This window comes from Nelumbo lutea, chromosome 1, assembly GCF_056320005.1.
Source record: "Nelumbo lutea isolate HS-2025 chromosome 1, American lotus-T2T, whole genome shotgun sequence".
NCBI lineage: Eukaryota > Viridiplantae > Streptophyta > Magnoliopsida > Proteales > Nelumbonaceae > Nelumbo > Nelumbo lutea.
This window is the reverse complement of record NC_142684.1, coordinates 110,915,061-110,924,504: the sequence shown is the minus strand read 5'-3', so window position 1 is coordinate 110,924,504 and position 9,444 is coordinate 110,915,061. Positions and strand designations below refer to the sequence as shown.

The 9,444-nt window shown below is 36.6% G+C and overlaps 1 long non-coding RNA gene across 4 annotated transcripts; it reads right to left on the bottom strand.

Moving 5' to 3' along the window:
* Positions 1 to 2,456: 2,456 nt before the first annotated feature.
* On the bottom strand, positions 2,457 to 8,450 carry LOC148876791 (uncharacterized). Of its 4 annotated transcripts, XR_016095419.1 has the most exons (4): positions 8,236 to 8,447; positions 5,499 to 5,644; positions 3,316 to 3,530; positions 2,457 to 2,979 (listed from the first exon to the last, which is right to left on the bottom strand). It is a non-coding gene; the product is annotated as an uncharacterized LOC148876791 (long non-coding RNA). The 4 variants fall into 4 exon arrangements; XR_016095425.1 differs by lacking the exon at positions 5,499 to 5,644 and having other exon boundaries at positions 8,236 to 8,450; XR_016095408.1 differs by lacking the exon at positions 5,499 to 5,644 and having other exon boundaries at positions 3,316 to 3,405; positions 8,236 to 8,450.
* Positions 8,451 to 9,444: the final 994 nt, after the last annotated feature.

Sequence of the window (9,444 nt, the reverse complement as noted above, 5' to 3'; positions counted from 1 at the left end):
GTGATCATTTCTCCAATCGTCTTGGGATTTCAGTATGCAGTTAATAGCGCCTCAAGCTGCATATCTACTGGCTTGATTTACTATTTCTCTTCTCTATTATCATTTTGGTGAGATTCATTTTTGTCTCTTAGTTATTTGGTAATATGTGATGAAATCCACATTTATTGGGTGAATAGTTGATGTTAATATCCTCTAGATTCACTGTTAGAGAAGAACTTGGTTATATCCCATTAATTTATTAGTGGAAGTTTTAAGTGTCTAGTTGCCCATGGTTTTTCCTTTCGTTTTGGAGGGTTTTCCACGTTAAAATTTTGTATCTTTATTTGTAGATTGTGTTCTTGTTATTGCATACACTTTCTATTTGATTGATATTGTTTGGCTTGCATGCTCATTTAATTGCACAAAGAGGGAATGAGAATTACTTCGCTTCAGTTCAAATTAAGTGTTATTTGGCTATTGTGAGATAGCAAGCTTATTCCCAACAAGCCCAACTGATCTCAACTCATCCCATGAATTTCCTCGCAGGTAAGCGACCCATGTACCCAAGTTCAGTTTGTTCCTCAGGATTCGGTTTATGTCATGAGGAAAGAACTCAATGGAGCCCAAATATCTTCTGTACAGGTACTCAGCTTCTTCTTTCTTAAGCTTCACAACCTTGAGCTCCCGTGAGATACACATTGCAAATGGAGAGAGAGAGAGAGAGAGAGAGAGAGAGAGATTGGGATCTGAAGAATGAAGAAAGCAGTAATGGAGAGAGAGGTCAGGATTGAATTAAATGGATTCAATCCCAACGCTGTTAAGGAGAAGGGCAAGAAGAGAGATCGGGGGAGAGAGAGAGGTGTGAAGGAATGGAAGGGTAGTATCAAAAGGTCGGGAAAGATGAACAATGTTTTTCTTGTCTAGTTATTAGAAGGGTAGTATGGGGATTAAAAAATATTGTAACGGCATTTTTGTATGGAAGGCTAATGGAAGGGGGTCTTTGTCCCACGATCATAATACAGTGGGTCTTTGTCGCAAAACAAAGTACAAGAGGGTCTTTGTCACAGAACCCATAGTACAGGGGGGTCTTTGTAATTTACCCAAAAAAACAATATTGAGCACAATTTTTCTTTTACCCCACATCCATAACGTGCCATGCCCATAAATGTTTCCAATAGCTTTGGCTCCCCAACAGTCAAAATAGAATTAGCCAAGTTCTTTTATTTAACCAAATTGGCCTATTGGTTACTGGTTCAGTAAAGAATCCCAAACCAAAGCAAAGAGCATAATCAGATGGAGCTTTTCCTCTTTGCTGCTTATCAAATGAATTCAGCTTAGTCTTTTACTTCACGCCCAACACCCCAAGACTGGTAGATATATGTAGGACTGGATACTGGTCTAACCCTAGCCAGTCTTGGTAAAAGATATGGTCCAATATGAGTCCATTACAAATGGAACAAGTCCAATTCAATCCGATGAATGTTTTGCACTGGTCCAGTCCAATTCAATGTTTGGACCATCTAATTTGTTCAAATTGGTTTTAATTTAGACTGGGTTCAACTCAAACCTGCTCCATTGACACCCATACTCTTATCTTCTGTCAATAGACCAGATATTGGTTCAGTCCAACCCATTCTAATATAAATCCATTTCAGATGGACCAGGTCCAATCCAACCCCTTGAATAAATATTTTGAACCATTAAGTCTAGACTGGTCCAATTCAATATGTTAATCAGTCCGTCTAATCCGGTCAAATTGATTTTGATTGGGATAGGGTCTAACGCAAACCCAATCTGACACCACCAAATATATGAAATCTGTTTGAAGTTGCATCAGAATTGAAGATTGATCCAGCCTCTGGCAAATTTGGTTTCTAGGCCCAAATTATTATCAGCCCAGATCATGCAAGACGTTTACACTTGAAACTTCGGTGTCACCCAAAGAGACCGACTTCTCTCCAAAATTACAACCATATTAACAGATCCATCTCCAGTTGCAACTTCTTTGGCCAACCCAGAACCAAGAGTGCCTCCAGCTCCATGAAAGAGTTTAGTTGAATCAACAGTTTGAATCGATATCGATGATTAAACATGTCATGTCATGTCTATTGCTTGCTATTTTTCCCTAGAGGCGTACTAATGGCTCTTTTTATCAAAATGTTGGGAAAAAAAAAAAACGAAAGAAAGAAGAAAAAGAAAAATCTACCTCACTACAGTAAATTATTTTTTTACGACAAATAGAATTGGAGCTTCATTGTCATTTCAATGGACCCAATTGCTTATTTCACACTGGGAAGCAAACTGATGAAGAGAAAGAGGCAGATAATATTAATTCGCCAATGAGATCAGAATGGGTTGGCTCCAGATGCAACAGCATCAACTACCCATAATGGGATAGGGGTAGCTTCTCATTAACACAAATTATCATCAAACGTTTCTATGTTACCATCATTACATATTCGATGTTAGAAATGGCATTAGAAAACAACAATAATATATATATATATTGATGATGATGACGACGACGACGACCATTTATCTATTACCTCTGTCCCTACATTGCAGAAAGCATGCCTGAACTTTCATGGCATCAGTTGTCATGTCCAATGCTATTATGGCCCATGTGTTTCAACAATTAGGCCTAGACCTCGGTTACCTCATTCAATGTTTGGTACGATATCATAATCCTAGAACTAGTAATATATGTATAGAATACTACAGTATCCTCCGAAAAAAAAAATAAAAGAACAAATACTATAGTAAACTGCAGCAAAGGAAATAGCAAACAATGCTAAAGCATTTATAAGGAATGCTGCCACTACTGTTTTCTACTGGTAATCAGAGTAGATATCTACTTTTCATCTTGTTAATTGCACTTGCAGGGTCAAGGCTCCTTGGGCAAGTGACAGCAGTTCTTTATGCTCCTGCACCTATACAACCTCTTCAGGTCTTCTGTCAAAGCTTGCAAGTTGCAACATTTCCTCCTTGAAATCATCGCGGCTGCAAAATATTAAATATGCACAGTACTCAAATTACCAGAACACAGATGACTCCACTCTTAGGAAACTCAAGCCCAGTATACTTCCCCTTTTACACTCTTTGATATAAACTAATTGTTGTTCCCTTCTTTCTGGTATATAAACACCATCAAATCAAATTAATGCAAACGAGTAGAATGCTTTAGTAATATCCTTCATAGTAATCACAAATCAATATTAGAATGACAATATGTCTTACAATTAATATTTCAGTTTGTAGGATTTATTGCACATCAGTCCTTTCATATCATCAACCAAAATTAATTAGCCTTGTTTATACAGCCAAATACTCAATTACCTGTCAGACACCCATCTATGGGCATGGAGCAGTGCAGCTGGTCCATTGGAACTGTCTTCTGGGTTCCACCAACAGGAAGGACAGGAAGTGCTGCAACAAGCGCACAATATACACTCAGACAACCCATCTAACTTCCTTCTCTATCTGCAGGTGATTGCCTGAATTCTCACCCATCTTCTGGTCCCTTCTTTGTCTTAAGCCAAGGTTCAACTAACCTATAGATCGAACATAAAAACTTCATAGCGTACCCCCTCTCTTTAGTTACCTTTTGGATATTCTAGTGTGCTTTTGAGAAAACATTACTAACAAACCTATTAGATGAAAATCTCCATCTATGTAATCAAGGATATATAATTTTATTATATTACCAGATCAAAATTAAGAAATAAGGAATGCAATTTGTTGAAAACCAGATTAGAATGACAAAATCTATAAATACGTTTAAGATTACAAGATTCCAGGAAGTCATCAGTTCCTTGTGAAAAAGGAGGATATGCAAGAGAAACCCTGAAAATGTCTGTAAACACATAAATTGCCAAATTTTTCTTGTTTTATTTGTTTCATGCTGGTATACAATATGTTTATCTATGGTAATCCTTTCCTGAAGTGAAAGGGCATGATAAACAACTGAAAAACAATAAAGATCTACAAGGGTTATCCTAAAGTTTACTTGATGTAGCTAGACTTTCTATGAGCAAGAAACATAAATATACAGGGTACTTTCTGTGAAAGCAATTTTCTTTGTTGTTTAAATATATCTTCCGAATGCCAATGCAGAATGTAAAAACTCAAATAAAAGCAAGATATTTGAAAACCCATTACTAAGTTTTAAGGAATATTGTAAGAAAAGGAAATACTAGTGTTTTGCCTACACTTCTCTCCTTTTACAACCTTAAAAGCTTAAATGACAGAGATGCCTTGTTCTCAATCACAAAAGGCTACTAACAAGCAGTTGGGAGCATTGCATTCACAAGCTAAATAGCATTATATCGTCCCGTTTCTAATAGCACAATCAATATTCCATGATAGGATACACACTCATCAACATACTCTCTTGCTGTAAAAAAAAAAAAAAATCATTTCACTTCCAAATCTATCTTTTTTTCTTGATTCTAGCTGATGAGTTTCAATTATACCCTTCATGTTCCCCGCTTAGGAGGAAATTATACCATCTATCTATTATTTTAATGCCTTTTATTTTCTGTCAAATAAAGCTAATATTTTCGGTAAAGAGAAGTAATGACAAAACAGAGTATAAAGAGAGATGAGATTCTTGTACATGTTTCCTTGTGAAATCTTCTTCACCAATTTTCATTCTTTCTTCTATCAATGTGTTTTCCACCTACTAGTCTTTTCCTACATGACAACAACAATGCTCTTTATTGATGCCAACAAGTGGAAAGTATGACATTATTTCCCTAAATGAGAATGAATTCTTGCTAATTTGGTTCAACATTTTGATGCATACGATGTTTGACAAAAGGCCAACCCCAAATAGTTGGTATTAAGGTTGAGTTGAGCTGACCATGTCTGACAAAGACTCGAGTAATCCCATTTAACTTGAGCAAATGAAGGTCACAGTGATATAAAGAACCAATAAGTTCTCCTTAGGCTTATCAATACCATCATTGAAATTACTTCTGACCTAATTATAGCATGCATCATAATGCTCTAAGGGTCCAATGTTCTTAAATCACCTCCATTACCTCTTATTTGCACGATTCTTAAGCATCCCAAATGGCTTGTCACATGGTGCCGGAGTCCAATCCATCTAATCTCTGCCACTAATAATGATCTATGTTGTTTTATTATAATAAAGAACTACTTAATTAGCTCATTACCTACATATAGTATAAACTCAATGTTCATATATACATGATATTTGTTTTCTGTATCATAATATATTTGGACATTTCAATCTACAGAAATTGATCCGCAGTGTGATGAACTTATTAACGGGTCAGAAGAAATTCTTCCACCAAGAATAATCTTAAATACCAGACCAGTTTAGTCTACTTTAGTAATTTTGTTGGATATAATGGAAATGATTTCCAAGAAAGAAATACAGAAAAATGAAATTTTGATAACTTGTACTGCTGATAGAAATTAGTGAGATCAAACAACTAGATCCTTGATGACAAACATGTGAGGAAGAGGAGTTATTATGGTAGGCTTTCTAGTACTTGTGTCAAATAGGCATGAGCCAAGATATTGCATTTGTCCCATTTATGTTCATAGAGCATGAGCTGCAAACGCCTTCCCTACAAGATCTTCTGTAGCTCAAGCTTGAACCATTATCAGACTTTATCTTTTGGAGTTTATCTAATACCTAGTATACAAAAAGAAAAGAAAAAATAATAACACAAATCAATATTTGAATGCCTATGGGTAATGTAAATTATAAACCAAATAAGGTATACAGACAAAAGACACAGATAAAACAGTCCACAGACATTTGGGAGTCGCCCCATAAGCTTAAAATAAGGTGGAAAAGTAAAGTAAGATGATTTGGAAAGTGGATACAAAGCCATCCATGATACAGGTAAGAAGTGATTAATTTATTACAAATTGAAGGTTGTAGAAGAGTCAAGAGTAGGGAAAAACAGACATGAACAATGACTTGAGGCAAGCAATTTTAACAATGGAAGGCTCTGAATGGAGCTCAATTAATGGAAGAAAATTATTAATGGAGCTAACCCCACATAGATGGGATCAAGCTTTGTTAAATTGAGGTTAGTCTTCATGTCATACAATCACACATGCTAGTCTATGTTCTAGTACAGATGGCAGTCATGAAATGACTCCTTCCAACATTTATATGATGATTTTCCATATTCTTGTTGCCTTTCCTGTCAATTCCAGAATAATTTTATGGAACTTTTTTTTTTTTCCTTTTTCCTGGCCAAGAATCTCAAGGAACTTCATTCTTATATAAAACATGGCTTGATGATTTATTGTGTAATTAGGTGATCAAATTAATAATGATTTAGCTCTCACAATTCACAAACCATAGGAGCGTCTTATCAGTAGGTAACAATGAAATGTAGATAAATACTTCATTAGCGGCCAAATTATGTAGTCAACAGACTCATCCTACAGGTCTCATAATCAACAAATACGTCCTACTGAGTAGCAGCAGGTTAGGTGAATTTGGGGTAGATAGTACATCAAAACCAGTAATCTCCCCTCAAGGCTATTACAAAGGTCATTATTGGTGGCTTTATTATAGCCACACAGAAAAAGAAGGACCCGTTTGGCGCATCTTTCCATGTGATCTTTCGGCTGTTTACAAGCTGGGAAGATTGATTTTCGGTCTATTCCCGTTTGGCTCGTGGAAGGTCTAGCTGCCAACAGACGGAGTACCGAAAAGATGCAAGAAGCCCATTTTGGGCTGATTTCAGGAAGCTTTAAATGAAGATTTCCACATCTTTCGAGTTTTATTCTCGTGCGGAAAGACATGCGTCTGTCAAACATGCTTCGGGCTGCTCAGATCTTTTATGCAAAAGCTAAATGTGTCTTTTACATGTCAGACCTACCAGAAGATGCCAAAGGGGCCCGAAATCTTTCAGTGCTATCAAATTCATTTTATCTTTTGGAAGATATCATAATAGGGAATTACATAGATAGTAATATAATTGAAGTAGTTTGAATCAGTACCTGTGGTCAAGGTTCAAAATATTGATACGTGATAGTGCCATATCAGGCAAATTGATACTGTGCTTTATTAATTTTTTTTTATATTTTTTTTCTGAAACCAGTTCAAGAGGCAGTTTAAAGCTCCTCCACCCCCTAAAACAGACAGACCCCCAATACACGAGCATATCAGACGAGTCCTGAAATAATACTTATTAGCTGAAACGGGCCAATACGTATCGATACTTTGAACCTTACCTGTGATCTTATATATGGATAAAGTAGATCGAAATTTCTCAATTAGTACCTTGTCACATGTGAGAAACAAGTGTCGTATCATGTCTGATTAAATGATGCAGATTTTGTGTTTTCTTTGAAATATTTCAGTGTATTCGAAGTCTGGTATTCTCTGCCCCACGACGGCCAAAATGTGGGTCCATTGTTTTTAAAGTGTGGACATTTGATGTGGTGGGTCTGTTCCTAGAGTTGGATTGTTAGGCTTTTGCCCTACAAGTTGACATGTTCACGGGCCCACAAACAATGCAGATGTGGACCCAAATAAGGTTGCATGTGCGTGGAGCCCACTGGTCTGACCCCGGCCAACTCCATTTCCATTAGTTAACAAGGTCATTACATTACAGGTATTCATAATAATAACTGTCATCTTTTTTTTTTTTCCTTAACAAAGGGAGAAATTGTGTTTATAACACAAAATCAGTATAATACTTTCTTTCACTTTATTTCCTGGCAACCAAACGACTGTTAGAAATTCCTATTTTATTTGTTTTTTTTTTTCCTTTAATTGTTTACTTCTGGTGCAGGCAAACCAGAATTAATAATTAAGAAATTAATTAATATAGAAATATCCCCTTCACTAAATTAATTATTTAAATATAATTTTTCTAATAAATATTAAAGAACTAATGTCAATGAACTGATGAGATTGATAATAAAAAAATAGTTTCATAACTTTCCATGATTTTTTAATCACCATTCCTTTATTTTCTTTTTTTTATGATGTATGAATGAATAGTATTTTGAATAATTTCATTATTTTTGTCTATCTAAGTTGAATTACATTGATTCAGCTGAAAAGCACTTTGAGTTCTACGGAGGTCTGTGAAGTTCTTTGGAAATATACGAAATGTCAGTAAAATCTATATAAAAATAAAACCATGCATCTCTCTCTTTCTCAGGGGGGCAGAGAAACTACTAACCATAACCATGGGAGAACAGGTAGTAAGGTCCAAGTAGTAAGACTGGATAAGCTCATTCAATGCTCAATACCTTGGTCTTTTCTGGGAGTGAACTCTAGGCCTCAACAGTGGTTCCCCTGTGAAGCAGATTGCTCCTCCAAAACTGGAAATGCTCCCTTTGTCGACTGAAAACAACCAACTACACTGTCGTAGCCATGGCGAAGCCATCTCTTATTCTCATTCCTTGCTTCCTCCACATCGCTCGCTCTCTCCCTCTGGTTTTGTATTGTGAAGCATTTGGAAATTGGAACCAAGTCTGGCATGCATTTTTATTTAATTTTGGGTTCCAACTTCCAACTTCCATACGTGTCTGCACCCCGCATGAAGGTAACGTGTTAGAAGAAGACCCCAATGTCGTGCTGATCGAGGTCCGTGTTGGTGGAGCCCAGATTTTTTACTCACTTTTCTTACCTACTTTCTACCCGCAGTGAATTAGAGTCACACATCTCTCAATTGTAAACTGAGTAAATAAAGGAATGAGGTGTGTTTGATTATTGAGGAGTGCCCTGGGTTGGGCCTTCTGGCCCAGCTTAATTTCCGAGTTCTGAATCCTAAATCCTGATGATATTAATCGGTTTAAAGCAACTTGGGTCATTCCATTTCCACTACGGTCATGTGGGCTTATGCTTACATCGGCCCAACCATATTTTCACTTCAATTAGACAATTCCAATTCGGCTAATGCTTACATCACTTACTTATGTCTTGTGTTGGACCTACTCCAGATGGCTTCTATTGTTGATCAATTGTACGATCTGAATTCTTCTAAACCCTCTTCGATCGGACCTGAATTTAGCGAATATGGACTTATGAAGTGATTCACAAAATGGTCAATCAAAATTTCCGACAATTTTTAAATCCGCCTTGTTGCCTGTCCATAAAAACAAAGAAAAGATTTATAAAATCCAGCGGCTAGAAATTAACAATCAAGCTTATTCCTTTGTTTGTTGATTCATTAGATACAAGGGTCGAACAAGCAAGCATGTATAGTTGAATCCAGAAAAGCCGTTGCCTGGTGTATGGCAAAGTTGGTCCTTCCCTAAGTCGAACCACAACCCGGACCTGGAGATTCCGTCCACACCACAGTGCTCACTAGGCATTGATTCAAAGGTTTATTTACTCCAGACCCGAGGGTTGATCTGATGAACCGGTAAATCCCACTTTTAATCTCCACATAATGTTTTGATAGTTTTGGCCCAGTGTTTGAACCCCTAATAAACCAGTAATCTTTCCAGTTCTAT